Below are 16290 nucleotides of genomic sequence, written 5' to 3' on the forward strand. Positions count from 1 at the left end.
ATCATTCAGAGCATTTCGACTAAAATTAAATTGTTTCAGAACCTGAAAACTTGGTTCCCAGCTGCAACCAAAAGATAGCTGGGGTTTTTTTCCCAGTGCAAACCGTGACAACATCGGCGGGTGTATCATTAGTTTGGAGAGTTCCTACGTCTTCTTGTCATTAGTACTGTAGTTGAGCCATGCTTGTGCTTGTTTTTGGCTGAAAACAAATATCTGCAAGAACAGAACAAAAACTTGTCAGTAATCAATGAGATCCACCATGTTGCTACACGGGTTTACTTCCGTTGTGCATTGTGCAATGCCCTCCATTGATGGTGCATCTTCAAAACTGGTGGAAACATGGGCTGGTCAATTAACTGGAACCAAATTTCAAAGAATTCTGAACAGAACCGGTTCAAGATCCAGTTCCTTGTTGGTCAAAAAGCGATATGAGAGGTTCTACTTGGAACTTATTATTATTATTATTATTATTGTAGTTGTTATTGTTGTTTTGGGTGTTGTTGTTGCTGTTGTTTTGGATTTACAGTACTGTGCAAAAGTCTTAGGCACATGTAAATAAATGCTGTCGACCAAAAATGGCTTAAAAAATAATGAAATGAAATGTTTCAACATTAAAAAACAAACAAACAAAACTACTATAAACAGCAGTAAGCCATAATAAATGAAATAAAGTCAGTATTTGGTGTGAGACGACCCTTTGCTTTAAAAAAAATAAAAATAGAAGTCGCAGGTACAGTGAGTGCAGCTTTATAAGGAAACGATCTGTAGGTTTTACTGAGCATCTTACAGAACCAGCCACAGTTCTTCTGGACACTTTGACTGTCACACTCGCTTCTTCATTTTGCACCAAAACCCAGCAGCCTTCATTAGGTTTTCTTTTTTAATCTTAAAAGTGCTCTCTTATGTAATATACTACAAACTTTTTTTTTTCCTGTAACATTTAATTTTGTGCTGGAAAATGAATGTTTGGACTCTAAAATGTTTTTGTATTGACTCCACAATGTAAAAGTCATAAAATAGAAATTATATAACAAAGTTTGTATGAAAAAAAAAAATAGAGTGCCTCAGGGCCTCTGCATGCTCTTGCGACAAGGGTTTCGCAGATAGCTTTTCGCAGACAGTTGTAATTTATCGTTGAGCGGGGAGTAATAGGCGTGCGCGATGTTATTCACCGCCACAACGCAAGGGGGCGCGAAGTCGCGAAATCGCTAGGAGTAGTTGGTGGGTGTGGTTAGTGGAGTGTTTATCCTCCGGTTACTTATAATGACTAGAACTGGAGTCGTATAGATGTACCTACTTCCTCACTTCCTCGATCAACCGCTCTTCGTGCTGCTCCATCTTCGCTCGTGTTTTTAAAAATGGCGGTCGTGAAAACAAAACAAACCGGGAAAGTAGGGAAGTGGAAGTGCATGTATAGCGGATGTAGAGTGGACCAATCAGAGCCCTCTTGTCTGCGACGCTGTCTGCGAGGCTTCTGCAGTGGTCACAATTTTTGGGAGGTGCGCGCAGAGCGTCTGCGAAGGGAGGGGGGCTATGCAGACGCCATCTGCGACGCCATCTGCGAGGACTGCGTTGTCAGCATAAATTGGCATTAAGACGTTTGCACAGGACTGTACATTCCAACAGAATGATTGAGTTGTGTTGTTGTTTTATTGAGTGATGAGGAATGTTCTGTTGTTTTTGCACAATCATTTGTGTTTCTTAGAACCTTCTTCAGTTCTAAAGTGAGCGTAATGCCTTACAGCTCCACTTTCCTCTCTCTCGCTCTCTTACTCTCACATTCTCTCTCTCTGCTGGTTTTAAATTGTGAGGTTTTTTTCCCCGTCCGCTACGGCTGACCTGTCTTAAACCCGCCTGCAGATTAACACACCCCACCCTCAGAGAAACACACAGCGCCAGTGTTGCAAATTTGTCACCCATAGTGTTAAAAATCCCAAAAGAATGTTAATCTCCTCTGCCGCCTCACTCTAATCCTCCTGCTGCCTCCAGCAAAACCTGACGTCCATTTCCACTCAGGATACGTACGTACATGAGAGGAGACGAACTTAACTCCACTTTTAAGAACAAGGAGTTTAACAACTACAGTAATTCATATTGAACTTCAACTCAAGTGGATTTTTAACCAATGAATGTAAAGGTCTCTCTCTCTCTCTGTATATATATATATATATATATATATATATATATATATATATATATATATATGCTTTTAAATTGTCCACTGTTGTGCACTCACCAAGACAACTTGTATGTGTAACAACTGGAAAATCCACTAATAGTGATTATGATTCAAAGATATCCTCCATATTTTGTTGTAAGGATATGCAATTTGTTTTGCACTTGACTGTAGCTAATGGTGCATTCATTTAAAAAATGCAATAAACAAATAACATTAAGTCTCAAAAATAGGCAATTTAGTTTATGTTACATCTTCTAATGAATTATAACTGAATGTTTAACATGAATACAGACAAAGCTAATGCTAGTTAACATTATATTGCAATTGTAACTTTTACCTTGCAACAAAATAGGAATGTGCAAACATTTACAAATCAGAATAACAGCAAGTTTTCCCGCTGTGAATGTGGCATGGATTAGCTTGACTTTCTATTTCAGGAAAGAAATCACAAGCCTGCAGAACTAAACTGAGACTGTTTGAGTCATTCTTTTTGAAATTCTATAAGTGCATAAATGAATAAAATGAATAAAAAGCCCACGCAAGTACATTTTTAATCTTTAGACTCGACTCAGTGCTCTGGGAGATGGACAGTGGGAGGACGAGAAGACCTTAGACTGCTTTTCAGAGACACATCCAAGTCACTGTGAATCAGAAAAGCTCCAATTTTTTTCTTCTATCTATCTATCTATCTATCTATCTATCTATCTATCTATCTATCTATCTATCTATCTATCTATCTATCTATCTATTCATTCACCATGTCCATCTGTTGTGTTGCTGTGAGTTGGCCAATAACTCACTCTCTTTAATACTCAGTATTTTACTTCTGAGACACATTCAGAGGTGATACACATTACAGGGTCTGTTTTAACTCTCACAGCATTTCTGTAATCTCTGTCCTTCAGTCTACATTTTCATTCATTTTAGAATTTGATCACTGTGATTTGAGAGAGACTCTAAAATATCTGGAGAAATTAGCAAGTAATAGAAATAAATTCAGCTAACTGCATCATATTAGCAAACATAAAACTTAGCAAAAACTGTATAAAGACAATTAGCGTGAACATTTCATATACACTGTACTGACCTGGTTAGCCTTATTTCAGCTCTCTGAATCACATAAAACTCATTAAACTATTTGCTTTGCTATGGAAGTTTTACGCTAATGCGAACACTCTTATACTAAACTTTATGTGTCCTAAATATTGTGCACTCAGTGAATTGTACCATACTGTTTGCTCTTCATTTGCAAAACAGTGAATCAAAATTAATCTGTGACTGTGAAATTAACTCGTGTTAACATCACCCAGGATTGCCATATTTGTTTACCCACAGAATTGAACTAAAACTAACCAGCTGATGTCGAATGGATGTCGGATGTTTGTCAATATTCAGGTTTTTTTTAAATCTGGTTATTTGTTAGAAATAAGCAGTACAGTCTTTTTCACAAAAGAAGTCATGATTTTGGAGTTAAACACATGCTTTTATGTGAAGCTAATAACATGTCAACTATCTGGACCAAAATGAAACATACAGTGTGTGAAAAATCGAATGAGACAAACTGAGGATTGCTCATATGCCTAAATCTCATTGCTAATACTCTTCTGCTACGTGTCTGGTGTGCTGTGTGCTTGGGGGCGTTAGCAGCATGGGGTTTGTGTAACACTGCATGCTGAGTGGCTGATTTTTTTTTTCTTCCCAGCACTTTATTTATGCCCACTCAGGCCAACCAGAACACACCATATCGCTTCTGATGGAGCAGCTTTGATACAAAGCAGCACTGCGCTAAACTTAACCACACGAAAAGAAATTTGGAAAAAGAAACAAATGCGTATCACACCAGCCTTAAAGTCTGAGTCTTTACTTATTGACTATCTCTGTAAAATAAAGTGAATACTTTTAATGAGCTTCAAATTAAACAAATTAAACACTGCAGCATTAGTGTTGAGGTTTAACTGTAGCATTTAGATGAAAAAATCATTCACATATGAATGGTATATGATTTAAATGCAGACTTATTTTGCTGTTTATGGACAAGTTGTGTGAGTGAGATTTAAAAAAAAAAAAGGTTGCAATAAGCTTCCATTACTTTTTAGCTCCATAAGCCCTGCAGTGGAGTCATTAGCTCAGAAGTGAAAGCCAGCATCGTGGCTGGATATAAAAGGAATATTATAGTGGGCCTAAAGGAGGACCTTGTGGGAAATTGTGAGAAGTGTATGATGCTAAACTGCTAGTTGCTAGCTTCCATTACTTGCTAGCTATATTAGCCTAGTAGTGTAAACATATATCAGGAATTACAGGGACCTCAAAAGAGAATATTGAGAGTGCTGTGTTGTGCATGTTTGAATTGATAATTTATTCATGAACAATGCAAAACTGATAGCTCAAATATTCCAGTACTTAATATCTATGTTAGCTGCTTATTAGCTACATACCACAAGACCAAAACTAAAGAAGTAGATGCCATACATTGAACATGAGCATGTCTCTCAGATGTCCCTGAGATTCAGAAGTGTGTGTGTGTGTGTGTGAGAGAGAGAGATTTTTTTGTTTTCTTAAGCTTTGATGGTCACCTTTTAACCTGTTTTTACAAACACGGGTACTGAGAATAGCTTCTAAAGAGACTCTTAGTGACCACAATGTCTGACAAACAGAGAGAGAGCTAATCCTTCAGCCACCACTCCCTACACACACACACACACACACACACACACACACACACACACACACACACACACACACACCTGTCCAAACAAGGACAGTCATTGTTGAGAGAGATTGAGGACATAAACGAGTGACAGATGGATCACTTCTTTTCAGCTGAAGAGACAAAGAAAGTCAGACAAGTGCATTAAGAACAGTCACTTTGTGATGATTTTCCTATAAAAGCACATCCCCAAGTATGCTATTCCTCATACCACAGCAATTTACAAACAGTTATATTTTACATTACAATGATTTTCTAATTTATGTATTTGAAATAATGACATATCATAATTTTTTATCTATTTATAGTTTAATTTAGTGAAACAATTTAGTTCCTGTTCTCACTTGTGTTATAGCAATGATAAACAGCCGTTCCCCTACCAGCTTCTTTTTTGTCTCTCTCTTGAAGTTTATAAGTCAGCAACAACAACAACAACAACAAACTAGTTTGTCCTGTTACTGAGAAACCACAAAATGTAAAATCCTCTGTCCTGAAGATGTCAGAAAACTTAGTTGTAGCTTTACCTCTGAATGTTACAAAGTGTTGACACTGGAGACTCCTTCCATAAATGCTAACTAAACCTCTCCTTACAGAAAACTTCACCACATCAACAATTACACATATTCTTAATCCGTTTACATCGGCTGCCCCCAGCACAAGTCCATGTGAATGTGCTGTTACTATAGAAATGATAACATATTAGACAAAGTGCATTAATATAAACATGGGACTTGCAGCCGCACTACTGTGAGAACTGCTATTATAGAAAATTCAGCACCTTCTGATCAATCACAATATACAGTACCAGTCAAAAGTTTGAACACACCTTCTAATTCGATGTTTTTTCTTTATTTTTTATGAATTAAAAGACACTTCATATCTTAAAGTAATGATGGATGTCGTTTCTCTTTACTTAGTTGAGCGGTTCTTGACATAATATGGATTACTACAGCTGTGGAATAGAGCTATTTACTGTATTATTATTATTATTATTATTATTATTATTATTATTATACTGTTTGATCTCAAATGCAAGAAATTAAGAAAGCAACTAATTAACTTTTGACGAGACACACCTGTTAATTGAAAAGCATTCCAGGTGATTACCTCATGAAGCTGGTTAAGATAATGCCAATAGTGTGCAAAGCATCATCGAGGTAAACACTGGATACTTTGAAGAATCTAATATTTTACATATTTTGTCTCTTTTTTATACTTTTCTGTTTATCACATAATTCCATCTATGTTTCATGTGTTATTTCATAGTATTGATGTCTTCAGTATTGCTCTACAATGTAGAAAATAGTCAAAATACAGAAAGACCTATGAATGAGTAGGGGTGTCCAAACTTTTGACTGGTACTGTATATGTATGTACAGTAACACAGTGTATTAATATAGTGTGTGAATATAAATGCAATATAACTGCAGTTTTTGGTCTGCTCACAATTACTTTCTCTTCTATTTATACACTTTCTATTTTATTCTCAGCATTTTTAAAAAAAAATTCTGTGTGGAGGCTGTGCAGCCCTGCAGTGCCTCTTCCTGATGTCTCTCGGCCTTGTGTCAGCGTTTCCTCACGGCATCTCGTACCTTTTGCCCCAATGCAGATTATTTTGAGATTTCTGATCTGAAGAAAACCTTCACCATGATGACCGAGATGAGATGAGAAAATAACTCCTACAAGATGGAGGGATGAAGTGTATAATTGAGTGCCCAGGATTCTCTTACAGCAGCATTATCAGACAGACAGACAGACAGACAGACAGACAGACAGACAGACAGACAGACAGACAGATAGATAGATAGATAGATAGATAGATAGATAGATAGATAGATAGATAGATAGATAGATAGAAATGGCAACAGAAAGAAAAATAAATAATGTAGTAATAATAACAGTATTAACTGATTAGTGTGAGGGGCAGAGTAAGAGGTTTAAGAAGAGGGGCAGGGTTAGAATATGGGGGATGTTTTAAAAGGGGAGGAGTTAAAATTAGGCGAATTAAAATGAACTTTTCTTAAGATTAATTATAAATCATAAAGTAATGAGCACAGGTGAGGGGTGTATGTGTCCTCTGACAGGAAGAGAAATTTAGAAATGCAGGAAATACAAATGCAGAATTAATTAATTACCCAACCCTGTGTGTGTGTGTGTGTGTGTGTGTGTGTGTGTGTTCCCTGACAGGAAGAGAAATTTAGAAATGCATGAAATACAAATTCAGAATTAATTAATTACCCAACCCTCTGTGTGTGTGTGTGTGTGTGTGTGTGTGTGTGTGTGTGTGTGTGTGTGTGTGTGTGTGCCTGCCCTGACAGGAAGAGAAATTTATAAATGCAGGAAATACAAATTCAGAATGAATTAATTACCCAACCCTCTGTGTGTGTGTGTGTGTGTGTGTGTGTGTGTGTGTGTGTGTGTTGATTGGGTCATCAATAATATTTTAGTGCTGTGTCATTATCAGTGAACTTACATGGTTATTAATTAATTCCTATGTTCGTGTTCATTCATCAGCAGGAGCTCAACGCTGATTAATGACTACTCCAGCTAACGCTATGATAATTCCTCAAAGCAAGTGACTCCTCCCCCAGCATCCAGCCCTCCTCACTAATGCTAAGTGATCACAATGAATGACTCCTCATCTAGCACACAGCCCTGCTCATATACAATCCTCTACAAACTTCTCACTGTGTGAATGAAATTCAATGAAAATGCTAATGCTTGTGTTTTAATATTTTGATCAAAATCACAAAGAGGAACAACAGGAAGACATCATCAAAAGAGAACCAGGTCATCACACACAGTCACAGGACAGGCCTCAAACCAATTCAGTCCACCCCTCACTCTAATACCACCCCTCACTCTAACCCCACCCCTCACTCAAACCCCACACATCATTGTAATCCAACCTCTCACTTTAACAGCACCAATCACTCTAATCCCACCCCTTATTAACTTCATCCCTAATTTTAACTCCACCCCTCAATCTAACTCATCACTCTGACCCCAACTCAAATAATAACTTCACCACTCACTCTAGCCCCACCTCTATCAGTCTGACCTCACCCCTCAGTGCAAACTTGGCCTTCACATTAACCCCACCCTTCACTCTACCCCCACCTCTCACTCAACCCTCAATCAACCCCCACCCCTCACTCTACCCCCACCCCTCACTCAATCCCCAGCCCTCACTCTACCCCCACCCCTCACTCAATCCCCACCCCTCACTCAATCCCCACCCCTCACTCTAACCCCACCCCTCAATCTAAATCTGCCCCTAATCTAACACCTTCTAATTTATCCGCTTTTCTTTCCTCCTAATTTTTCCCATTATTATATCTTGATAATTGACATGCAAACATTTAATAAATATAAACCCGGCCCATTTAACCATACATCCCATCATAACTCCACTCCCCACTTTAACCCTCGAACATACAAATATTTAGTTGCATACATAATAATTAATAATTCAGATAACTAATATGCATTAATTTAAAAATGTAAATCAAATAATCCAAAAGGTGGCACGGTGGTGCGGTTGGTTAGCACTGTCGCCTCACAGCAAGAAGGTCCTGGGCTCGAGCTCAGCAGCCAACGAGGGCCTTTCTGTGTGGAGTTTGCATGTTCTCCCCATGTCTGCGTGGGTTTCCTCCGGGTACTCCAGTTTCCCCCACAGTCCAAAGACATGCAGGTTAGGTTAGGTTAACTGGTGACTCTAAATTGACCGTAGGTGTGAATGTGAGTGTGAATGGTTGTCTGTGTCTATGTGTCAGCCCTGTGATGACCTGGCGACTTGTCCAGGGTGTACCCCGCCTTTCGCCCATAGTCAGCTGGGATAGGCTCCAGCTTGCCTGTAACCCTGCACAGGATAAGCGGCTACAGATAATGGATGGATGGATAATCCAAAAATGGTAATAATCCAAAAATGGTTTTAAACATAAGAAATACATTATATTTTGGCTGTATACTGTCAATTAGTAAAGAGATATAACTACTAAAGGTTTTAACCCTCCATCTTTTTTAATCTCTGCAGTGCACTCTTGCTAAAAGCTTCTGAAACTTCTTAGAACTTTGTGCCCATTTCCTGTAGAACCACCCATTGCACGCGCACACACACACACACACACACACACACACACACACACACACACACACACACACACAGAGAGAGTTTTTATCTCTCAGCCTTCTACAGTGTGAATTAAACTCTGTGCCTCACACTCTGAAGCTCATTATGCCACAGTGTTCCTACTTCTCTGATGCTCTAATCACTCAGGATTAGTTCTTCATGGCTGGCTGAAGTAATTCCCTCTGATACAGGTGTTCGTCTGGGAGTAAATTTCCATCCGGATCTGCAGGGATGGTGTTCCTCTCCACCCCGTGAGAACATTCCAACACAAAACACATCCACTTAATCACACAGGAGATGGAGATGTTTTATGTCTCTCTCTCTCTCTCTCTCTCTCTCTCTCTCTCTCTCTCTCTCTCTCTCACAGACACACACACACACACACACACACACACACTGCAGGAATGGAATCTTCATTAGGACATTAGGACAAGATCAAGTTCTGATTTATGTTTCAGCTTCAGAAGAACCAATGAAGAGCCTCAGTTGTGAGGAGAAACATCTTCATTGATATTATTCATCTTCATTAATTATAAACTCTACTCGCTTTCACTCACTAATCATACATCCTGATTAGCACACACACACACACACACACACACACACACACACACACACACACACACACTTTTTTTCATCCAAATTTAGTCATGGCCAATTCCCACCCACCACATAGCTCTCCCTTATCACATGACAGCTATCACATGACCAACCAGGGAGGGTGGCGGCTATCACATGCTTCCTCTGAGGCACATGACACCAACCGACCACATCTTCTCACTTATGCAATGTTAAAGGGCAGCACAGAATACTTGGAAGAAAATGCTATCCGCCCATTTCCGTATGCCTGATATCAGAGACACCCATGATTGGCTAGCGTAACTGTAATTGACAGGGAAGAGAGAATATCCCATCCCTCCCTCTCCAAGAGCACAGGCTAATTTTTTTTAACGGATGGCTGTGGCATCATTGGGATTTGAATAGACGACAAACATCCACAATTTTACACACACACACACACACACACACACACACACACACACACACACACACACACACACACACACACAGCTCATTAGCACACTTCGACATTTCAAAGTTCCACTTTGAAGTGTGTGTGACAAATTTGAGACTTTTCTATTCGTCTAAATGTGTTCTGTTCATCTACATGGTTAATGTTTACTCATCATGTTTTTCCCCCCACAATAAACCTCTGATTGAAGTGTGTGTGTGTGTGTGTGTGTGTGTGTGTGTGTGTGTGTGTGTGTGTGTACTACAGGAATACTCTGATCTGCTCATGTTTAAAATTCTCCTCATTAAACCTTGACAGTGATTCCAGAGCAGCATCTGGAACATTCTGTACACTGACTGAGAGAAAATATCATCTAAATAAGTATTCTTAAACACACAGAGATCATAAAATTGTAGAGGAAATTAAAGCACACTTTTACTAAGTTCCTAGTCATGAGCCATGCCAGTTATTGTTAATAGTACTAAAAATACTACTATGTATTATCATTACTAGTATGACTATTACTACTACAATTATTACGATAACTTTTACAACTACTACTACTTCTATTACTACTGCTATTACTGCTACTATTAATACTAATATTACTATTACTGCTGCTACTGCTAGTTCTGCTACTATTACGACCAGAGGTGAACCGTCAGGGCCTTCTAGGCCTTCAGAGAAGGCCCAAACATATCAGCATTTCAAATGTTATATTTAATTTATTTCACTCTGTCATAATTTCATTATAATTATTGTCTTCTAATTCAAACCTGGCCTCATTTTCTATCAAATTTGCTTCAGAAATGAAAGGTTACTGTCCTGAAAACATTTAAATAGAGTTATCCAATGAGATTTATTTGTTTGCCGTCTCTAGGCTGAGAAGAGTTTAGAGCTGCTCACTCATTGGTTAGGACTTCATTGCCAGGACAAAAGACCATAGCAGAGTATGTTTATGTAGGAAGTGACAGATGAATTAACCAATAAGATTTTGATTTACTGTATAGTGGGAGGGACCAACAATTTATTGCCCTAGGCCTTTTCAAAGGCTAACGTGAGCTTAACCATGAATCAGTGCTGTCAGCGCTGCAGTGAAGTAACCTTCCAGCTGGTGCAGTGTTCATCAGTGGTGTTAGTGAATGCTAATAAAGCAGTCAAGCTAGTGTTATCGAGAGCAAGTAGCACAGGCTAACAACTGAGAAACTAAGATTTCTGTCTCCAGACTCTTCTTCTACACACACTCGCCACAGTGTTTTTCACTCAGACTTAAATATTGATTTCCCTGTGTAATTTACTTACTTACTTTTAAAACCAACAGCAACAACTACATTCAACGGAGCTACCTGGCAGCCTGCTGCTAATCCCTTGCAAAATCCTTTGTCTTGTTGCTTTACTGGTGTGTCTGGCTAAGTTTGGGCTGAGCTGAAGTCCCAGTTCTAATAGTAATGGTTCACCACTGATTACGACTACTACTACTACTACTTACTGCTGCTGCTGCTACTAGACATTTCAGGTGTACAAAAGACTCTTTTTCCAGAGGATTTATAATGTATTAAATGTAGTATAATAAAATATTCAAAATGTCTACTTAATATTAAACCAAAGTGCTATTAAAATTAGGTACTGTCGCATCTGCACCTGCTCTTAGTTCACAGCAGCCTTCAAGCATGGCAGCCGCGGACTACAACAACCATGCTGCACCTCACTGCTGTCAATCTCCAGAGTACTGATTGTCACACACACACCTGTTCTTGATCGCAGCCTCATCACCACTCTGCATATAAGCACTCTCACAAAGACTTTGCAAAGTAAGCACTCAGTGTTCTTGTACCTGATCTTACCATGCCTTTGTTGATTCATGCTCTTTAGTTGGTTATTGTCCCAGTTTGTTCTTTGATTACTGCTTATTGCCTTTGATAACCTGTTTGTGCCTCGCCTGACCATTGCCTATTTCATGATTCTGCCTTTGATTACCTATTTAGATTTATTTGCCAGTTTTGCTGCAACTACTGCTCACACATCTGTCTGTCCCCTGCATACAGACAGGTACTATCATGATCAGTATATTAGAATAAATATAAATAACTATGACGTGATCAAAAATATCGAAGGTTTATGTTGGTGGCATGGTGGTGCAGTGGTTAGCACTGTCACCTCACAGCAAGAAGGTTATGGGTTCAAACCTCATGGCCGATGGGGGCCTTTCTGTGTGGAGTTTACATGTTCTGCCCAGGTCTGCATGGGTTTCCTCTGGGTGCTCTGGTTTCCTCCCATAGTCTAAAGACATTCAGATTAGGTAAAAATACCCAGCCATTGGGGTTGCACAAGCCAGTGCATACTTAGTGCCGGTCCCAAGCCCAGATAGTTTGAGGAGGGTTGTGTCAGGAAGGGCATCCACTGTAAAAACCTATGCCAAATCAGATATGCAGCTCATGATGATACGCTGTGGTGGCTCCTAACAGGAGCAGCCAGAAGAAGATGATTGTAGGTTTATATATACTAATATATATCAATAACAGTTCAATAATATATCAATAAAATCCCATTTATTGAACTGTTATTGATAATATTCATGTTTATTTCCACTATAGTCCCTTGATGTTTTTAAAGTGTATGTAATTTTCTATAAAAACTGATATTTTTTTTTCTCCTCCAGCACAAGTTTCAGTTCTCGGTATTTTAGCTTTATTGTGTCCAAATTTTCACTAGGTTGTGATTTAAAGAGTTTAAAGAAAAGGTATTTTATTGTATATTGGTGTGTTCATGCTAATAACGCTCATATGAATGTGAAAAACTGAACAATGGCTGAGCCGAGGTTAGCGAGAACGAATGGCTCTGAAACCCGACACGGCTTTATGAGAGCAATATTTATGGGCAGTGTTGGTTTGTTGCGGTGGGTCAGTGCATTACTGCACCCCTGCGTTTACTGTCGCAGCGCTTAAGAGTTTTAAACATGTGGCTCATCGTGTAATAAAAGGCTGCAGGGAAGCCGGGTTTATGTCTCAACCTCCTCAAAGCTTTATGAAGCCATAAAACACATTTACATGCTCTCTGACATCGGGGCCTCGAGGCTTGAGAGGTGAAAAGGTTATCAGGAATATCACATTACTGTTACTCTCAAAGGCTGAACATTAAATCCTGAAATGTGGATTAAAAGAAGAATAAAGTGAGCTCATGTCTGGTTGTAGCTTAACATATGGAAATCTTAGTAAGTCTGAATTTGTATATATAACACAAAGACCAATCGTTTTACACATACTCAGAAATTCAGTCTACTCTGCTACAATACGAGCTGTGCGAGTCTATCACACTAACATAACCTAATGCTTGCAGAGAAAATACACTGGTTAACCTGAGAATGTGCTATTGTAATAAATCCACTGTATAGCTGATATAGATTATTAGAGCATTTAATGTATAGGTGCATCTCAAAAAATTAGAATATCATGAAAAAGTTAAATATTTTCATCAGTTATTTAAGAAAGTGAAAATGTACGGTAATATATTTATTAAATATAGACTCATCTCATTATCTCTAGCCGCTTTATCCTGTTATACAGGGTCGCAGGCAAGCTGGAGCCTATCCCAGCTGACTACGGGCGAAAGGCGGGGTACACCCTGGACAAGTCACCAGGTCATCACAGGGCTGACACAAAGACACAGACAACCATTCACACTTACGGTCAATTTAGAGTCACCAGTTAACCTAACCTGCATGTCTTTGGGGGAAACCGGAGCACCCGGAGGAAACCCAAGCGGACACGGGGAGAACATGCAAACTCCACACAGAAAGGCCCTCGCCGGCCACGGGGCTCGAACCCGGACCTTCTTGCTGTGAGGCGACAGCGCTAACCACTACACCACCGTGCCACCCCTAAATATAGACTCATTACACATAAACTAAAATGTTTCAAACATTTTTTCTATTTTAGTTTTGATAATTATGGCCAACAGCATTAAAAAACTCTCAAAATATTAGACTATTTCATTTCGAGTTTGAGTAAATTACTATTCATCTCATCTCATCTCATTATCTCTAGCCGCTTTATCCTGTTCTACAGAGTCGTAGGCAAGCTGGAGCCTATCCCAGTTGACTATGGGCGAAAGGCGGGGTACACCCTGGACAAGTCGCCAGGTCATCACAGGGCTGACACATAGACACAGACAACCATTCACACTCACATTCACACCTACAGTCAATTTAGAGTCACCAGTTAACCTAACCTGCATGTCTTTGGACTGTGGGGGAAACTGGAGCACCCGGAGGAAACCCACGCGGACACGGGGAGAACATGCAAACTCCACACAGAAAGGCCCTCGCCGACCACGGGGCTCAAACCCGGACCTTCTTGCTGTGAGGCGACAGCGCTAACCACTACACCACTGTGCTGCCAATTACTATTCAAACAATATAAATACTGTATATCTCTCGGTCTAGTTCAGTACACGCAACCACAATCATGGAAAAGACTGCTGACTTGACAGTTGTCCAGAAGATGATCATCGACACCCTCCACGAGGAGGGTAAGCCACAGAAGGTCATTGCTGAAAAGGCTGGCTGGAAAAGGTGCACAAGCAACAGGGATGACCGCAGCCTTGTCAAGAAAAGTTGATTCAAGAACTTGGGAGAGCTTCACAAGGAGTGGACTGAGGCTGGTGTGAGTGCATCAAGAGCCACCATGCACAGACAGACATCTTCAGGAAAGGGGCTACAACTGTCACATTCCTAATATCAAGCCACTCCTGAACCAGAGACAACGTCATAAGCATCTTACCTGGGCTAAGGAGAGAAAGAACTGGGCTGTTGCTCAGTGGTCCAAAGTCCTCTTTTCAGATGAAAGTAAATTTTGCAGTTCATTTGGAAATCAGGGTCCTAGAGCCTGGAGGAAGCATGGAGAAACACAGAATCCAAGGTGTTTGAAGTCTGGTGTAAAGTTTCTGCAGTCTGTGATGATTTCAGGTGCCATATCATCTGCTGGTGTTGGTCCACTATGCTTTTCCAAGTCCAAAGTCAATGCAGCCATCTACCAGGAGATTTTAGAGCACTTCATGCTTCCATCTTCAGACAAGCTTTATGGAGATGCCGATTTCCTTTTCCAGCAGAACGTAGCACCTGTATTGCAATTTGTAACACAATCCATAGTGTTTGTAGCTATGTGTGACATAATTTGTAGAAATTTGTAACATAATTTGTAACATAATTTGTAACATTTGTAACTATTTGTAACACTTGTGACATTTAGATTGCTTATGTAACAGCAGGATAAGGTTTGTCTGTAGCTCTCAGTAAGCTGTATGAATTCGGTCCCTCATTGCTGTGCCCTACATTGTGCACTATGCTGAATAGTGAAGGAGTGAGTGAATGATTAATTACTGACACAGTCACTCTCTCACAGGACTGAAATCAGAAAGAAGTGTATCTTACCTCTGAAAGGTCTCTTAAGTGGCACTAAAAGTTCCTCTCTGCAGAATTCCTAAACTGTGAGGGTGGAGCTGATCCTGCCAATGCGGATGAGCAGAATGAACTTGTATTTCAGTGATAGTCCTGTCATAATCCAGAAGATAATGTAAAAGTGATTATGGTAAAAAAAAAAAAGGGGGGAAATGAAGAGGTGAAAAACCAGTGCAATGTTGTGAGAGATTGATGTTGATGTTGATCTTGATGTTCATTTTCTGGAATTTTCTGTTTCTGTCTTTCCAATTTATCATATGTTTACATTTTAATTTGTATAAAAGAGCAGAATGGAATTGTCTTCCTTGGATACAAAATATCAGTCCAGTGAGTAAATGTAATCCTATGCCTACACTGAACCCATTACTCTAAGCTCAGTAACTAACTTAAAATTTATTTAAAAAATAAAATAATAATCATTATAAAATAAAATAAAAATTACATATATTTTCCTCATGGAGTCGAGACAAAATACCTCACAAGGTCAAAATTAGTGTGTTAAAACTTTTATTACTATGGAGACAGTTTTACTCAGAGATTTAAACCCACAATATTCTGAAACGATTCTGATTCACCAAACGTGAATCAGAATCAGAAATGTGTGTGTGTGTGTGTGTGTGTGTAGCAGCAGCAGTGATTAATGTGTCTTTCTCTCTGAAATTATAACTCTTAAAAATAGCACCAGAAATGGAACTTGAGAGAAATCTCTCTCTCTCTCTCTCTCTCTCTCTCTCTCTCAGTGTGTGTGTGCATGCGTGTGTGTGTTATTGATGATGTTTTGGCCGGTGTGCAGTCTCAGTGTAAG

General features: G+C 39.4%; 1 long non-coding RNA gene across 3 annotated transcripts in view; it reads left to right on the plus strand.

Moving 5' to 3' along the window:
• LOC132899353 (uncharacterized) overlaps positions 1 to 15781 on the plus strand; it is a 33294-nt gene extending 17513 nt beyond the window's left edge. Inside the window, exons 1-4 of one of the 3 annotated variants that reach the window (XR_009656681.1) lie at positions 4186 to 11546; positions 11682 to 11841; positions 12016 to 12079; positions 14472 to 15781. This is a non-coding gene — a long non-coding RNA (uncharacterized LOC132899353). Of the gene's footprint in view, positions 1 to 4185; positions 11842 to 12015; positions 12080 to 14471 lie in introns of those variants that run through there. The other 2 variants (XR_009656680.1, XR_009656679.1) reach the window with 2 other exon arrangements.
• Positions 15782 to 16290: the final 509 nt, after the last annotated feature.

Source organism: Neoarius graeffei, chromosome 15 (assembly GCF_027579695.1).
Source record: "Neoarius graeffei isolate fNeoGra1 chromosome 15, fNeoGra1.pri, whole genome shotgun sequence".
NCBI lineage: Eukaryota > Metazoa > Chordata > Actinopteri > Siluriformes > Ariidae > Neoarius > Neoarius graeffei.